Raw genomic sequence first — 19,147 nt, forward strand, 5'->3', positions numbered from 1 at the left:
CTTCCTCACCCCATATATAAAAATAAACTAAAACTTGTTTAAAGACCTAAATATAAGACATGACGCTTTAAAACTCCCAAAAGAGAGCATAGGTAAAACATTCTTAGACATAAATCACAGCAATATTTCCTTAGATCAGTTTCCCAAGGCAAAAGAAATAAAACGAAAAATAAACACATGGGACCTAATCAAACTTCAAAGCTTTTGCACAGCAAAGAAAACTATCAACAAAATGAAAAGACAACATATGGAATGGGAGAAAATATATGCAAACAATGTGGCCAACAAGGGGTTCATATCCAAAACATAAAAACAGCTCATACAACTCAATATCTGAAAAGCAAACAAACCAATTTAAAAAATGGACCAAAGGGACTTCCCTGGAGGTCCAGCGGTTAAGACTTTGCCTTCCAGTGCAGAGGGTGCGGGTTTGATCCCTAGTCAGGGAGCTAGGATCTCACATGCTTTGCAGCCAAAAAACCAAAACATAAAATAGAAGCAATGTTGTAACAAATTCAATAAAGACTTTAGAAAACAATGGACTGAAGACCTAAATAAATATTTCTCCAAAGAAAACACACAAATGACCAACAGGCACATGAAAAGATGCTCAACATTGTTAATTATTCAAGAAATGAAAATCAAAATCACAATGAGGTATTACATCACACCAGTCAGAATGGATGTCATCAAAAAGTCTACAAATAATAGGGCTTCCCTGGTGGCGCAGTGGTTGAGAGTCCGCCTGCCCATGCAGGGGACACGGGTTCGTGCCCTGGTCTGGGAAGATCCCACATGCCGCGGAGAGGCTGGGCCCGTGAGCCACAATTACTGAGCCTGCACGTCTGGAGCCTGTGCTCCGCAACGGGAGAGGCCACAACAGTGAGAGGCCCGCGTACCGAAAAAAAAAAAAAGCCTACAAATAATAAATGCTGGAGAGGGTGTGGAGAAAAGGGAACCCTCTTGCACTGTTGGTGGGAATGTAAATTGGTGCAGCCACTATGGAGAACAGTATGGACATTCCTTAAACAACTAAAAATAGAGCTACCATACAGTGCAGCAATTCCACTCCCGGGTATATACCTGGAAAAAATGAAAGCTCTAATTCAAAAGGATACATGCACCCCAATGTTCATAGCAGTACTATTTATAATAGCCAAGACAGGAAACAACCCAAGTGCTGAACAGCAGACGATTGGCTTAAGACATACACACACATACAGTGGAATATTACTCAGCCAGAGGCAGCTGGGGAGGGACAAATTAGGAGTATGGGATTAAAAGGCAGAAAATACTATACATAAAATAGATAAGCAACAAGGATTTACTGTATAGCACAGGGAATTATACTAAATATCTTTTAATAACCTATAATGGAATATAATCGGCAAAAAAAAAGAACATGAATCACTATGCTGCACACCTGAAACTAACACAATATTGTAAATCAACTATACTTCAATTAAAAAAAACACAAACAGTATGTTTGCCAAAGTTGGCAGTCCCCCAAAGATTGGTACTATATGTACTCCACGGATAACAAATAAAAATAATTTCCTTCAGAAAGCATCTTTGAATCAGAGATATTATAAAGGTCATGAAATCTTCCAAATTAAACAGAGTTTCTATTTTGTTTAATTATAAGAAATTAGTAAGTGCTTTGTAAAAACCTAAGATAAGAAAGTGCAAAGACTAGCTGGGCCGGGGCTGGGTAGAGATAATACCAAAATTGATGGTGCTTTAGATACGACAGCCTTTAGGAAAGATTCTCTTTAGGCTGGAAGAAAAGGAAATAATTGTCAGAAGAAAATGACATCTTAAAACTTCACAGTCTTTGAAAAGAGAACCAAGTCATTAATTATACTTATTACCTTCCACAAATATATTACATCTGTAATTAAACTGGCCTCAAAGGGACAGAGTCTTATTATGGTTTTCACGTTTAAAAGGGTATTTTTAAGTAAAAAAATATATTACTCAATTAAGTTACAGAAATTTAGTTAAAAGATAAATATTACATACTGGACGTTCCTCAAAAAACTAAAAATGGAACTACCATATGATCCAGTAATTCCACTCCTGGGTATATATCCAAAGAAAATGAAAACACTAATTTGAAAAGATACATGCACCCCAATGTTCACAGCAGCATTATTTACAATAACCAAGATATGGAAGCAACCTAAGTGCCCATCAATAAACAAATAGATAAAGAAGATGTGGTATATATACATGATAGAATATTACTCAGCCATAAAAAAGAATGAAATTTTGCCATTTGCAACAACATGGATGGGCCTGGAGGGTATTAGGCTTAGTGAAATGTCAGGGAAACACAAATATATCACCTATATGTTGAATCTAAAAAATAAAGCAAACTAATGAATATAACAAAAAAGAAACAGATTCACAGATATAGAGAACAAACAGTGGCTATCAATAGGGAGAGGGAAGGTGGGAGGGGCAAAATAGGGGTAGGGATTTAAGAGGTACAAACTACTATGTATAAAATAAATGAGCTACAAGGATATATTGTACAGCACAGGCAATAAAGCCAATATTTTATAGTAACTATAAATGGAATTATAATCTCTAAACATTTTGAATTACTATGTTATATATATACAGGAAACTAATGTAATATTGTAAATCAACTATACCTCAATTTAAGAAGATAAATATTATATATGGGTGAGAAAAATAAAACCCATATAAGTTAACCGTGCAAAACAACTGTTATTAATAAAAAATTTACTCAGTATTCTTTTTTTTTTTTTTTGACTGCGTTGGGTCTTCATTGCTGTGCGTGCGGGCTTTCTCTAGCTGTGGCGAGTGGGGGCTACTCTTTGTTACGGTGTGCGGGCTTCTCATTGCGGTGGCTTCTCTTGTTGCAGAGCATGGGCTCTAGGTGCACGGGCTTCAGTAGTTGTGGCGCATGGGCTCAGTAGTTGTGGCGCACGGGTTTAGCTGCTCCACGGCATGTGGGATCTTCCCGGACCAGGGATTGAACCTGTGTCCCCTGCATTGGCAGGCGGATTCTTAACCACTGCACCACAAGGGAAGTCCCTTTACTCAGTATTCTTACTTCAAAATACATTCTTTCTATCTCTCCAAAGTTTCTGGATGACTAAAAGGGAAATTTTTACTCAGCCTTGATAAGTTATAAGCTAAAGAAAAAATATGTGAATTTACATTAGGCCAACTATTAGTGGTCATAAGAAGCCTTCAACACTTGATACTGAGACTTTTAATTAAGACATAGAAGAACTTACTATTAATCAGTAAAAGAAAAATGAGAGAATCATATTTTAATCACTCTAAATTTCAAATCAAGGCAAACCTTTGATAGATTAAATTGCTTTGTAAATTTTGGGTAGAAGGTGGCTCTACATTATGTCCTGGAATTTTCCAGAGTGTGAAATAAAAATACAAAATGATATTTAAGTTTATGCAAGAATTTACATATGTCTTTTTAAAAGGCTAAAATAAATGTAACTTTCTAAATTCCCTACACTTGCTTTATAGGTCAGATAAGTTACATTACACTGTTATTTAAGAATATATAGGGACTTCTCTGGTGGTGCAGTGGATAGGACTCCGTGCTCCCAATGCAGGGGGCCCGGATTCAACCCCTGGTCAGGGAACTAGGTCCCACATGCATGCCACAACTAAGAGTTCATGTGTCACAACTAAGGAGCCCGCATGCCACAACTAAGGAGCTGGTGAGCCGCAACTAAAAAAGAGCCCTGGAGCTGCAACTAAGGAGCCCACATACTGCAACTAAGAAGCTGGCGAGCCGCAACTAAGGAGCCCACGAGCTGCAATTAACACCCAGCACAACCAAATAAATAAATAAATAAAAAGAATATATAAAAGTATACGTGTGTATTCAACTAAATTGGTATGATTTATTGATTGATTGATTGATTTTTTGCCGTACACGGGCCTCTCACTGTTGTGGTCTCTCCCATTGCAGAGCACAGGCTCCAGACGCGCAGGCTCAGCAGCCATGGCTCACGGGCCTAGCCGCTCCGCGGCATGTGGGATCTTCCCGGACCGGGGCACGAACCTGTGTCCCCTACATCGGCAGGCGGGCTCGCAACCACTGCGCCACCAGGGGAGCCCTAAATTGGTATGATTTAAATAAAAAATCTTTATAAACGAGTTCTTACAAGTCAGATAAAATTGAAAACTTTGTGTAGCTATGAGTTATTCCACCATACTATCTGGGTAGAAAGTTTTAAGATGGCCTATTTTTCTGACAAATGCTTATTTTCAATGATGATTATGTTTCATGGTATCAGTTTAAATGTCTTTTCTAAAATTCTTAATTGCTTATGATACCTTAACCTAAATCAAAGTTGAGGTAATTGAGTACTTTTACTTTATATGGAGGCTACTATTGAAATTAGAAATCAGAGCAGAGTAAATAAGCACATGGTCATTGTACAGCCTCCAGATGTCTTCTTGAGTAACATATTTTTGTTTTTTAGGAGAGCCAGTAAAACTCATTTAAAAGAACTAGCGCTTCCCATACTGATGTGTTTCTCAATTTCAGGGAGCGGAGAAAATTTGGGGTCCTATAAAGGGACATGGCGTGTGAACGAAGGGGATATATATATAATGGAACTAACTCAGCATTGTTATGTCTCCAGGTCTTAGTTTCTTCCTGTGCAAAATGCCAAGGGCTTTATGGCATCTAAGCTTCCTTTATATCATCCAGAACTGTATCTGGCAGTTTGCTGCCCAATGTATCTGCTAGAATCACACCCAGATGTGCCAAAAAACACCCCAAACTCAGAATCTCTGTTAAATCCATCTAGATCGACAATTTCAGCCTGATGTAGAATAATACTCCTCTTCCCTTGGCTGGTGGTCCTCAAAACCCACTTCCCAGAAAAGTCCTTGGATTTGTATCGACATTAACAAACAAAATATCTCTAATCTTCTTAATAGGCAAACTTTCTCTTTCAGAATCTGCTGTCACATGTACATGTGTTTTCCATTTACATGTCGCTGAATGCTGGGATCCCATTCTGATTACTGGCTCTTGTTGAGGAGTAGGTCCTGAGGGAAGTTATGGTTTGCTTTCTTGCATGGGGTCTTCCTCTAGTGAGGCGGTTACATCGTGTCTAAGCCAGGGAAGAGCAGCTTCTTCAGGAAAGGAGGGAAAGGGAGGTTCATCTCTATTGGGACGGATACCAGGCGCGTGACTCCCTTTCTTGGATATCCACTCAACTACGGAATTTCACCTAATGGGGAGAGTCAGAAGATAAAGTTCCTCTGAACTTTCTTTCCAGGCAACAACCCAACTGTCTAAATAACTTAAGATACATGCAATGGTACATAACTGTTTTTGATACAAATGAACATTCTCTTACGTAACAGTCTTTGAAACAAAGCGTTTGGAGCTAGGCTGAGCAGCTTTTTAAATGCAATGTTAGGCAGTGGTCAACTCCAACTCTAAAAAAGCAGAATGACAGTCGTGACTCTCCACATTCAGTGAGACTCCCCGATTCCTAGCCTATCATGTGATGGGGAGTGGGTCTGAGGGACAATTATTATCTTTTTGCATATGGGGTCTTCTCTAGTGAGGGCGTAACACCATGTCTAAGCCGGGGAGAGGGAGCTTCTTCAGGAAAAGGGGTGCAAGGGAGGTTTACCTCTAATGAGATGGATGCCAGGAGCATGACTCCCTTTCTCGGATGCCCACTTACCTGTGGAATTTCACCTAATGGAGATAATCAGAAGTGAAGATACTCAGTGAGATGTTCAGTGAGACCCACCCGTAGAGTCTACTCAGTAAGTTCACTACTGAATGCCTTTGCTAACATTCCACTGGTCACTTCATTGTCAAAACAATAAATCTCTATATTTCTATCATTTGGTAAATATTTATCCTCCCTTTCTTCCTCCCTCCCTCCCTCCCTCTCTCCCTTCCTTTCTTTCTTCTGCTAGTCCCATTATACATGCACAGTATTGACAGGTTGTATGATTCTTTAAGTACACATGATGTTTCATCAGTAAGTTTTGTGTATACCATGCTCCAATTTTCTCACTTGTTTATTGACATGAAAGGAAAGACAGATTGCGAGGGAAACAAATATTTTCCTTTTCCTTAGTTCTTAGTTCTCTAATAAAATGAGTGGATTTTTTTGCATTTCATTAGAACTTATTTTGTTGTTTCTAAGATTAAGGTTTATTCTATATAATTTAAAATGTGTTCCCCTCCCCCCTTATTATTAGGACTGTAAGCTTCTGATCATTGGGACCTTTAATCACAAAGATGTCCTTTAGAGATGAAAATACTTAATTCTTTCAGCATCTTCATTCAATCTGCCTCAGGAACACAACTGATGCTGGTTTGGGAAATGAAAATGTCTTGGTCTGTTCAGCCTGCTATAACAAATAACACCAGTAGTATTAGCTGACACCTCCACCACGTCACGTCGTTATCATTTCTTTTACGTGGTGAGAACATTTAAGACCTGCTCATTTAGCAGCTTTCACGTGTATATATAGTACAGTATGATTATCTATAATCACAGTGCTGTGCATTACGTCCCCAGAACCTATTCATCTTCTAACTAGAAGTTTGTACATTTGACCAACATCTCCCCATCCCCCCCCACCCTTGGTAACCACCATTCTACTCTTTGTTTCTACAAGTTCAGCTTTTTTAGATTTCACATATAAGTGAAATCATACAGCATTTGTTTTTCTCTGACTTATTTCACTTAGCATAACACCCTCTAGGACCATCCATGTTGTCACAAATGGCAGAATTTCACTCCTTCTCATGGCTGAATAATATTCCTGTGTGTGTGTGTGTGTGTGTGTCTGTGTACTCTTCTTATATTTTTGTGTTCCTATTTGGAACCATTCCTTACTGCTTAAAAAACTCCTTTTAGTATTTGTTTTTGAGCAGATATGACAGTGATGAATTCTCTGTTTTTTGTTTGTCTAAAAATATCTTTACTTTGTATTTTTGAAGGATATTTTGAAAGTTATTTTCTCCTAGCACTTTAAAAATATCATTCTGGGGGGCTTCCCTGGTGGCGCAGTGGTTGAGAGTCTGCCTGCCAATGCAGGGGACACGGGTTCGAGCCCTGGTCTGGGAAGATCCCACATGCCGCGTAGTGTCTGGGCCCGTGAGCCACAATTACTGAGCCTGCACGTCTGGAGCCTGTGCTCCGCAGCAAGAAAGGCCGCGATAGTGAGAGGCCCGCAAACCGCGATGAAGAGTGGCCCCCGCTTGCCACAGCTGGAGAAAGCCCTCGCACAGAAACGAAGACCCAACACAGCCATAAATACATAAATAAATAAATTTTAAAAATATAGCATTCTGTTGTCTTCTGGTTCCCTCATTTTTGTTGGGAAATGGAGATGACACCTCAGCTATTGTTCCTTTAGTTATCTTTTTTCCCCCTCTGGCTGCATTTATAGTTTTCTATTTTTTGTTTGTTTTAGCACTTTTGCTATTATAAGCCTGGCAGTAGTTTTCTTTGTACTTATTCTGCTTGGGGGCTTGGGGTTCACAGAGATTCTTGAATCTCTGGGTTGATATCTTTACTCAGTTTTGAGAAATTTTTGGCCATTATCTCTTCAAATTGCTTTTGCCTAATTCTCTTTTCTTCTAGAATTCCACACGTTAGAACATGTGTTCTAATTGTGTTCAACATACCTATGCTCTTTATTTTCTATTTTTCCTTCTTTCTCTACTATGTTATTTTCTATTGACCTGTTTTCTGGTTTACTAATCCAATTTTTTTAAACATCTTTATTGGAGTATAATTGCTTTACATATTAATCCAATTTTATGCTCGGTTTATTTGCTATAAATCTACCTAATTGAAATCGTTATCTCAGCTGTTGCATCATTCAGCTCTAGAGTTGCCATTTGATTCATTTTTATTGATTACAGTTCTCTGGTGAAATTTTTTATCATTTCACCTATTTTCTTCAACACATGAATCCATTATTTTACAGTCTTTGTTTTGCTAACTCTAATGTCTGCGATTCTCTTTGACTTTTTTCCTCTTGTACTTTTGAATCTAGTCCCGTCTCTTGGCTTGACTAGTACTTTAAAAAAAAAAAGATTTAATTTTGGCTGCATTGGGTCTCCGTTGCTGTGCGCGGACTTTCTCTAGTTGCGTGGTGAGTGGGGTCTACTCTTTGTTGCGGTGTGTGGGCTTCTCATCGTGGTGGCTTCCCTTGTTGTGGAGCATGGGCTCTAGGTGTGCGGGCTTCAGGAGTTGTGGCACGCGGGCTCAGTAGTTGTGGCGCACGGGTTTAGTTGCTCCACGGCATGTGGGATCTTCCCAGACCAGGGATCGAACCCGTGCCCCCTGCATTGGCAGGCAGATTCTTAACAACTGCACCACCAGGGAGGTCCCACCCTGGGAGTCTTATCTGTTGCTCTGACAAGCATTTGGTCGACCCTGGATGTTGAATTGTCACCTGTTTGCTATGACTCAGATATTTAAATTTTAGTGCTTTATAGTTTGTGTGTTTGTGTTAATAAAGCAATTCTTTGTTTAAAAAAAAAACAAAAACAAAAAACAAAACCCAAGCCTCCTACCTTTTAACCTAAGAAGGAATACGATCTAAAATTATAAGTGTTTCTTTTAAGAATGTTGCAAAACTTGTATCTTGCTTCCTGGCAAGATTACATATTAAAGGAAAAAAATTAATTTCAAAGCAAATATATTTCTCGGTTCCTCGGTATAAAAAGCATTTTTTTTCTTTTAGGAAGAGAATACTTTTTCTAATATCAGAATAATATTAAAAAAGTAATAGTTTACTCTTTTCTTCATGGACATTAAGGAGCCTCTGTTAGTTGTTTCAGATTAATGACATTTAAAGATGTGTATCAATTAATGTAAAAACACCCGACAGTAAGCTTATTCAGCTTTCTTAACGGGGCTTTGTTTGTTTTCAAATCTCATAACAGCCCAGTTTGTCTTGAAGGTTTAAGATGAACAATTTAAGATTCAGCTTCCTCTTTCAGTAGAAATAAAAAGTGATTCTGATGGTGTTGAAAATATTAAATACAGTGCATAAGCTTGTTTGCTTAGTTGTTAACTCTGCCAGAGATATCCCTCCACCCTTTTCCCTTTCCCAGTCCCAGTGTATCCTTAGGGTTTTCCCTTCAGGCTGGGAGTGGAGCTCCCTGGGCAGTGCTCAGCCTCTCAATGCTTCCCTGGCACTGGGCAGGCTTCGATTACCGCTAGCATCAGGGACTGCTAAAGGCAACGCCTGGGGGAATTGGAGCAATGGCTATAGCACACCTGGATCAGCGCACTTGGGTTCCCTGGCTATACTTCAATCCACTTCCTCTTGGCAATTCAGAGGAGGAGGCGGAGGGTCACTCAAAATTCGCAGCCCTCACTGGGGAAGCAGGCTGCTTAGAGATAAAGCCGGACCATTCTGAAGCACCAGTGCTTCCATGAGGGTGAGAATTAGTCCAGGCTGGTGGAAAACATTCAGACATTCCTTCTTCCATCCAGGATCTGACCTCCTGACCTAAACTGTTAGAACCTATGTCAAAGAACCAAGCCAAGATACTCATGACACTGGCCATGGTGGTCCAGTTCCAGCTGTGGCCCCAGAATAGATGCTGGTGCTCTGGGCACCCAGCTTGGCTCTGGTAGGCATGATCTCCTGGTAACAGTGGTAGAAACACAGCTCTCTGGGGACGACGCTCAGAGCAAAGCCAAGAAGCGGAGGCTGGGAGCCAGAGAAATATGGCGCTGCTCCAGCGCCAGGATCTGAGAAGGAGAGAGGAAGCCATTGGACATCGCTGATCAGAGACACGTCATCCAAGTGTACAATGCTGGTCTCTGCAGAGGCAGATCCACCCTTAACTAAGGAGCTGAAGAGAGGCATTTGTGACTGGGGAGGAATAATAAAGGCAAGAAAAAGGGCAAAGACCTCTCTATCCAATCTATCCTGCTCACCCTGACCTTGGGCCATAGACACACACACTCCTGATGCCTGAATTTCCACCATTATCTGGACCTGAGCTGCTTTCTTCTCAGTTAAGAAACAATTCCTCCAAGACCGACGGACATTGTGCCTCATCTGTGAGGAGTGAATCGCTTGAGTAGGGCACTTAACCATCCTGGAATTATTTGCCCTGTATCATCCCATCCCCACCTCCCACCCTCCAGCAAACATTCTCACACTTCTTTCTCTTTGTACTTGCTGTTCCCTCCATCCTTGGGAACAAAACCAGGTTGTGGGTCTCCTCCATGTGCAACACTCCCCGGACGTGACAAACAGAAGTAACCTGAGTATTCCATACCTCGAGCCCTCCTATGTCAGTACCTGAGGTTGACTTTTCTACACACATGACAGTTCAGAAGGCATGTCTTAATTCACTTTTTTTGCTCCCTCCCCATTCCTCCACCCCCATCATGTAAGGCTTAGAGAAGGGCCAGGCATGTGATTGGTACTCAGTAAATTTAAAAAAATGTATTTATTCATTTATTTGGCTGCGCTGAGCCTTAGTTGCAGCACGCGGGATCTTCATTGCCCTGTGCAGGATCTTTAGTTGCGGGGGACTAAAGATGCATGTGAGATCTAGTTCCCTGACCAGGGATCAAACCCAGGCCCCCTGCATTGGGAGTGCGAAGTCTTAACCGCTGGACCACCACGGAAGTCCCGGTACTCAGTAAATATTAAATGAGTGAGGTAAGGAAGGAAAAGATGTCTTTTTCTCCGTGCATCTGGATGATCTCCAGCCGGCCCCTTAACTCTGCTCCCCAGCTCTCTGGGCAGGCATCTGTAGGTTGTAGGTTGCAGCCCACACACAGGGAAAGGCCCCTCTGAGTCTAGGCTCTCTAGGGAGCAAAGGGCCTGGCAAACTCTGGGCAGAACGTGAGAGGAAGGGAGGGATGCCAGGTGTCACTGGGAGCTTCTCACCCGGGCTGTGGTCGCTGCCCTAGCAAGGTTCATTTATAACCCAGCTGCTGGCCCTGCCCTCCAAACAGCCCCGCTCCTGGCTGCACCCTTCCTCTTTCCCTTCTCCCCCCCCACCCCTCTGAGTCCACCCTCTATCCTGCTTGCCCACCCAGGGTGGCTGGCAGCACTTAGAATGGACAGGAGAGTGCTGGCTACAAGGGCACAGGCATTTAGGGTTCAACGGGGCTTTCGTAGAGCACCCTCTCTGGGTGTGTTCTGGCCTTGGACACTGGAGGCCACCCTAAAGGCACCCTCTTCATCTCCCTGCAGCCTTGGGATGGGCTCTGGGGTCAGCAGTCCTGACACTGGGGCAAGGCTTGCCTCAGCCTAACCTATTTACATAGTAGCGATTTTTTCATCAGCTCAGAAGTATTTGTACTCCAAGATTCCAACTCAATGGCCTGGTTATATTTACACGGACTGACCCTCTGTACCTAGCAATGGGGGTTGGGGAAAGGGAGGGAGATGGAGTGGGGGACGGGTAGGAATGGAACCGACCTCTTCTTGGTTATTTGTTCTCTATCTTCACAAGGTAACTGGCAAATCCAGGAAGGCTTTTTAGCCTACTTTGACCTTTGAGCGCCACCTGCTGGCTACCAAGCAGTACTAGATGGGGGAGCCTCCCGGTACTCATAAAGCCAAGAGAAACAGGCAAGCTGTGGAAACCTCAGAGCTGGCGGAAGAACTCTGGAACACTTTGTCTGCCTGTGAATAAAACGAGAGTGTCCAAAAGGGCCTGTATTTTCCTTCTGCTGGTTACAGATGGGCTGCACATGGTGTCTTACGTATGATGAGAGGTCCATGAATACTTAATTTCTTTTTCCCAGATCCAGCCTCCCAGCCCCAGCTCCCAGACCCCATGACTGTTCCTGCCCTCAGATCCTCCACTTGCCTGGCTCCTGGCAAAGTCCTGGGTCCAAAATTCAGATTTCCAACTGCACCAGCTCCGATGTCATCTGCCGAACACCCATCTGCTGGCTGAGGTCACCGCTGAGGCCACCATGAGGTGCTTCCCGGGGCTGCATCCTGTCTTCAAGGTACAACCTCTACCCTCCACGTCCCCTTCACTCAGACCCCAGAGAAAGGAAACAGCCCAACAGTTGTTTAGGATTTTAAAAGCCTAAGCCATCTGGCTGGAACGATGTAAACAAAGATGCTTCAAATTCAACAAGCATTCGTACGTTATTGTAGCAAAGAATCTTTACAGCAATTTGTGAATGGAGGAGAGGAAGTGTGACGGATGATTGCGTCAAAATCTTGAGCCTTGCGTTTTTATTTTCAATGTTAAACTCTTTTTATGTTGAGCTAATTACAGATTCACATGCAGCTTTAAGAAATAAGACAGATGGGCTTCCCTGGTGGCGCAGTGGTTGAGAGTCCGCCTGCCGATGCAGGGGACGTGGGTTCGTGCCCCGGTCTGGGAAGATCCCACATGCCGCGGAGCGGCTGGGCCCGTGAGTCATGGCCGCTGAGCCTGCGCGTCCGGAGCCTGTAGAGGCCACAGCAGTGAGAGGCCCGCGTACCGCAAAAAAAAAAAGAAAAAAAAGAAATAAGACAGAGAGGTCCCATCTGTCCTATTAAGTCAAGTTGCTTAGCATTTATTCAGTACATGTTGCAGGGCAGCTCTCCAGAATTCTCTAGCAATCAGTATGAAGTAGAGTAGGAATATAATTTGTTAAACAAAAGTGTTGGTTCTGCTTTTGGAGAGTTACCAGTTTGCTGGGAAGAAATGTGGTACATATGCAGGGGGGGGAAGAAAACAACCAACAACAGCAACCAGAGAACAATATCTGGAAACAGAGTTGAAATCAAGAGAGATCACCATAGACACTACAGGATCGCTGTAGAATGTTCCACAACCACTGAGAAATCTTTAATAAAGTAGATGAAAGGGCAAAGAGAACAGCCCAGATTATTCGTGCCTACCCAAGGAGAGAGGTGGCTAAAGTTCTGCATGAGGGTGACAGGAGTGGAAGAGAGAAATCAAAAGTCTGGTGATGGAGGAAAATCACTGCAGCATGCCTGAGTGCAAGAATGAGAAAGCTAGAACAGAGGTCTAAGCTTCTGCAACACACAGGGGCACACAGGAATGGGTACTGTTGTACTGACATAGAAATACTAACATTTTATAAAAGTGAGTCCAGTATGTATTGCTAGGTGGAAGGTAGCAAAATAAAACTTACTCTTGCCTAGAAAATATTCTCAAAATCTTGAGACTTTAGATATGGAAGAGAAGGGGGATAAAAGGATACAAGCTGATGAACCGAAGCAACTGTCAGCAACAGTAACGGCAGGAGAAGAAGCCAGTTTGGGAACAAAGATGAGGTGCTCAGTTTTAGATACAAGGAGTTTAAAGTGTTGGTAGGATGTGCAAGTTAGTGTTCGGCAGGCAGAACAGCTGAGTTGTATTTCTTTTGCCGGTCCCCACCTCCACTCCCGAACCTGGCCATGAGTAGCAGTGGCCCCTCTGGGGCCATAGTTCCATAGTTCCTACATGGTTGCAAACGTTCCATAGTACCTCAGAGTTCCAAGATTCATTGCGTGTCGACAAACATTCAAATACCCGCTATGAATGAGCCACGTAATCCAAAGGCCAGGACCCCCAGGACTCCATTCCCTCTGTGTTTATACACATTTCTGGTCTTTCTATCCCTTTTACTGTCTAACCTCTGGTCTCTCAGCCTCTAAGTCTTCTGATTTCCCCATATCCTTAGAGAGCCCTAGCTCAGCCATGTTGCCTCCATGTACATCTTGATATGCACTAGTCAGTGTGTTTCTGCCAATCTGGGCCAGGTAACCTGTAATAGGGCATCCCTCGGAACACAGAATAGGAGGATCAAATGCAAAGGTCAGCAGCCTGAATCCCTAAGTGGGTGCAGCTAGACTAGCACTCCTGGAACCCATGTACCACGTGGAAGCTCCCATTTTTCTCCAAGAACACAACAAAAAGGGACATTGTAGATTCACTGCTGTTTCCACCAGGCCCATGTGCTTAAAAGGGTTAAAAAAAAAAAAAAAGCATAACATAGAACCAAATCTAACAAGATCAAGGGCCAGTTGAGAGGAAGAATCAAAGCTAGGATTAAGAGCATATGAGCAAAACAGTGTATAGAAAGATAACTCTTAAAATGTAGAGACCAAAGGCCCAATCTGGAAATTATTGGTGTCATCTCAACGTGAGGAGCCTGCCCTGGCCTGGGGTAAGGGCTGTGGGATGGCAAGGACATGACAGATACAGAGAGTCTGAATCCTTGAAACATCTTACACATTTAGTTCATCTATGCCCCACAGCTTTCCACAAATATTTGAGGAAATTTAAATAAGGTTAACATAATACAGTTAATAAGGCAGAAACAGACACGTATGATCCATTAAAAATCACCTCCTGCCGCCAACCTTTCAGCAACCCACTCACTACCTCACCAAGCAAGAGGTGGAGTTTTAGCTTAGAACTTGCCGTATCAGATGGGTAATAAAAGACAGTCTCGAGAAATCATCAACTCTCAGAATTTTTGCACTGGCCACTTAGAAGTTTTTCTGGAGAAACTTTGTGAGGTACAGATTGAAACAACCTGAAGACTGACTGAGTTTCAGAAGAGGAGTGAATGAGGGACATTAAAAGACTGAGTCTGAGGTTATGAATATTAGCATGATTGGGCTAGAGAGAAGAAAAATTGTTTAAGTTAGAGTAACAGTGGGACACTTATGGGAAGCAATTAAGCAGACAATTGAAAAAGGGGTCACTGACATCCAAATTAAACTATCAAGACTGAATGTGGGGGACTTCCCTAGTGGCACAGTGGTTAAGAATCTGCCTGCCAATGCAGGTGACACGGATTCCAGCCCTGGTTCGGGAAGATCCCACATGTCGGAGGAACTAAGCCCGTGCACCACAACTACTGAACCTGTGTTCTAGAGCCCGCAAGCCACAACTACTGAGCCTGTGCTCTAGAGTCCGTGCTCAGCAATAAGAGAAGCCCCCGCGATGAGAAGCCCACACACCACAACGAAGAGTAGCCCCTGCTCACCACAACTAGAGAAAGCCCGCACACAGCAACGAAGACCCAATGCAGCCAAAAATAATAAATAAATAATAAAATTAAAAAAAAAAAGACTGAATGTGGGTGGGCCAAGGACTCACTCCAGTCTTCAAATCATTCCACCATAATAAACAACAAGGTCCCACTGTATACCACAGAGAACTATATTCAGTATCCTATTATAAACCATAATGAAAAAGAATATATTAAAAAAAGATACATATATGTATAACTGAAGCACTTTGCTGTACAGTGGAAATTAACACATTATAAATCAACTATACTTCAATAAAAAAAAATTCCACCCTAATCTACCAGGAGAGTCTGGTGCAACGAGTCTTCTTTTACTGGGACAATCTGCCCAGGAATCACTGCATATAAGAGGCTTACTATTGCCTCTAAATCTTTGTTAATGGTGATTCCCATTTGGACTACACACCCCTAATTTTCCCATCAATCCTCTCTCTCCCTTCTTTTTACACCAGGCTCAAAATACCTTTGGGGGGTTTCCCTGGTGGCGCAGTGCTTGAGGGTCCGCCTGCCGATGCAGGGGACACAGGTTCGTGCCCCGGTCCGGGAGGATCCCACATGCCACGGAGCAGCTGGGCCCGTGGGCCATGGCCGCTGGGCCTGCGCGTCCGTAGCCTGTGCTCCGCGACGGGAGGGGCCACAGCGGTGAGAGGCCCGCGTACCGCAAAAGAGAAAAAACACCTTTGGGAATCTTGGTCACATTCCTTTGATCTGACTTTGATCACTTCTTACCCCTCACTCCATCTGTACTCTTGTAGGGCTGCACTGCTGCACAACTCCAGGTGGGCACTCACATTGGATCCTCTGTGAATGGTTTCCACTGCAGTGTGTGACATGGTGGCCATCTGTAAACAGTAAGAGAAAGGATCAAGAGTTCTAATGCCAAGTCTTCTCTTTTACCTAGAAGCTCTGCTCTAGAGGTCACCATTTTGTCTCTCCCTCTTCTCCACAATATCCAAACAGCAGCTCCTGTCATTCCACTGCTGCCCCCTAGAGGGCTCTCTATTTAAACCATGAGGAATAAACTGAGGAATTAAAATGTGCGGTTTTAGTGTCTCATCTTCAGACCAGGTGGGTTTTATTTTCTACGTTGTGGACTAGCTGAAATCAAAGCAACAATAACTACTTAAAAAGAGGGCCGTTGACACTTAACTGAATAAAATGTTACAGCATGGAGAATTCCCTGGTGGTCCAGTGTTTAGGATTTGGCACTTTCACTGCAGGGGCCTGGGTTCGATCCCTGGTCAGGGAACTAAGGTCCCGCAAGCCACGGCATGGCCAAGAAAACCAAACCAAAACAAACAAACAAAAGAAACAAACCAAAAAACCCCTAGATGTGTCAGGTAATGATGAGGTTCAAACAACAGGCTTTGTAAATTACCAGGGACTCCTAGAGCACTCCCTCCTGTCTATCCCTGCTGCAGAGTTACTACTTTTTTTTTTTTAAGCCTATACTGTATAAGTAGTGTTTCTTTCATTCCTTCTCATGGTTTATTCCTACTCTCTCACTTTGTGAAAAAAATAAAGCTCGCTTGAGATTTGCTTATTTTACTGGTTTATTTTTTAAATGTTTTATGTGTATTCTTGTTTCTCCACTTCCTACATTATCAATTTGTGTTATTTGTTTCCTCTCACTCTCTTCACGTTTAAAGCTTTATACTAACGTAAGATGTTAACAATAGAGGAAACTAGGTGTGGAGTATATGAAAACTCTCAGTACAACCTTCAATTTTGTACACTTTTTCTGTAAATCTCAGTACAATTTTTCTGTAAATCTAGAACCACTCTTAAAGTTTATTTTAAAGATTAAAACATTGGCAAGGGTATACAACAAGTTTTTTAAAGCAGAAGTCATGATTTTAATAATCGACAAGGTGGAATTCGAGCCAAGACAGCAAGGTTACTTTATAAAGCTAAAGGGTACAACTGGAGAAAATCAATTACAGGAAAAAAACTGTAACAAACACAAATACATGGAGGCTAAACAGTGTGTTACTAAATAACCAAGAGATCACTGAAGAAATCGAAGAAGAAATCAAAATATACATAGAAACAAATGACAATGAAAAAACAATGACCCAAAACCTATGGGAAGCAGCAAAAGCAGTTCTAAACAAAAAATCTTAAAATCTGTATGGAGACACAAAAGACCCCGAATAGCCAAAGCAGTCTTGAGGGAAAAAAATGGAGCTGGAGGAATCAGACTCTCTGACTTCAGACTATACTACAAAGCTACAGTAATCAAAACAATATGGTATTGGCACAAAAACAGAAATATAGATCAATGGAACAGGATAGAAAGCCCAGAGATAAACCCACGCACCTATGGTCAACTAATCTATGACAAAGGAGGCAAGGATATACAATGGAGAAAAGACAGTCTCTTCAATAAGTGGTGCTGGGAAAACTGGACAGTTACATGTAAAAGAATGAAATTAGAACACTCCATAACACCATACACAAAAATAAACTCAAAATGGATTAAAGACCTAAATGTAAGACTGGACACTATAAAACTCTTAGAGGAAAACATAGGAAGAACACTCTTAGACATAAATCACAGCAAGATTTTTTTTTTTTTGCGGTATGCGGTCCTCTCACCATTGTGGCCTCTCCCACTGCAGTGCACAGGCTCTGGACGCACAGGCTCAGCAGCCATTGCCCAAGGGCCCAGCCGCTGCGCGGCATGCGGGAACCCCCCCCCCCCAGACTGGGGCACGAACCCATGTCCCCTGCATCGGCAGGTGGACTCTCAACCACTGCGCCACCAGGGAAGCCCCAGCAAGATCTTTTTTGATCCACCTCCTAGAGTAATGGAAATAAAAACAAAAATAAACAAATGGGACCTAATGAAACTTAAAAGCTTTTGCAAAGCAAAGGAAACTACAAACAAGACAAAAAGACAACCCTCAGAATGGGAGAAAATATTTGCAAACGAATCAACGGACAAAGGATTAATCTCCAAAATATATAAACAGCTCATGCAGCTCAATATTAAAAAAACAAACAACCCAATCAAAAACTGGGCAGGGGCTTCCCTGGTGGCGCAGTGGTTGAGAGTCCGCCTGCCGATGCAGGGGACGTGGGTTCGTGCCCCGGTCTGGGAGGATCCCACGTGCCGCGGAGCGGCTGGGCCCGTGAGCCATGGCCGCTGAGCCTGCGCGTCTGGAGCCTGTGCTCCGCAACGGGAGAGGTCACAGCAGTGAGAGGCCCGCGTAACGCAAAAAAAAAAAAAAAAAACTGGGCAGAAGACGTAAATAGACATTTCTCCAAAGAAGACATACAGATGGCCAAGAAGCACATGAAAAGTGCTCAACATCACTAATTATTAGGGAAATGCAAATCAAAACTACAGTGAGGTATCACCGCACACTGGTCAGAATGGGCATCATCAGAAAATCTACAAACAACAAATGCTGGAGAGCATGTAGAGAAAAGGAAACCCTCTTGCAGTGTTGGTGGGAATGTAAATTGATACAGCCAATATGCAGAACAGTATGAAGTTCCTTAAAAAACTAAAAATCGGGGCTTCCCTGGTGGCTCAGTGGTTGAGAGTCCACCTGCCGATGCAGGGGACATGGGTTCATGCCCCAGTTCGGGAAGATCCCACATGCTGCGGAGAGGCTGGGCCCGTGAGCCATGGCTGCTGAGCCTGTGCGTCTGGAGCCTGTGCTCCGCAGCGGGAGAGGCCACAGCAGTGAGAGGACCGCATACCGCAAAAAAAAAAAAACAACTAAAAATCGAATTACCAGGGCTTCCCTGGTGGCGCAGTGGTTGAGAATCTGCCTGCTAATGCAGGAGACATGGGTTCGAGCCCTGGTCTGGGAGGATCCCACATGCTGCGGAGCAACTAGGCCTGTGAGCCACAACTACTGAGCCTGCGCGTCTGGAGCCTGTGCTCCGCAACAAGAGAGGCTGCAATAGTGAGAGGCCCGCGCACCGCGATGAAGAGTGGCCCCCGCTCGCCACAACTAGAGAAAGCCCTCGCACAGAAACAAAGACCCAACACAGCAAAAAAAAGTAAAATTATATTAAATTTTAAAAAAGATCTTAAAAAAAAAAAATCGAATTACCATATGACCCAGCAATCCCACTACTGGGCATATACCCAG

At 42.9% G+C, this 19,147-nt stretch overlaps 1 long non-coding RNA gene across 6 annotated transcripts in view; it reads right to left on the bottom strand.

Annotated features, from left to right (window-relative positions):
- LOC132594116 (uncharacterized) overlaps nt 1-19,147 on the bottom strand; it is a 134,206-nt gene that overhangs the window by 55,063 nt on the left and 59,996 nt on the right. For 5 of the 6 annotated variants that reach the window (XR_011377037.1, XR_011377043.1, XR_011377041.1 and 2 more), the window contains one exon: nt 15,768-15,880. This is a non-coding gene — a long non-coding RNA (uncharacterized lncRNA). Of the gene's footprint in view, nt 1-14,143; nt 14,173-15,767; nt 15,881-19,147 lie in introns of those variants that run through there. The other variant, XR_011377044.1, reaches the window with a different exon arrangement.

This window comes from Globicephala melas, chromosome 20 (genome assembly GCF_963455315.2).
Source record: "Globicephala melas chromosome 20, mGloMel1.2, whole genome shotgun sequence".
Lineage (NCBI taxonomy): Eukaryota > Metazoa > Chordata > Mammalia > Artiodactyla > Delphinidae > Globicephala > Globicephala melas.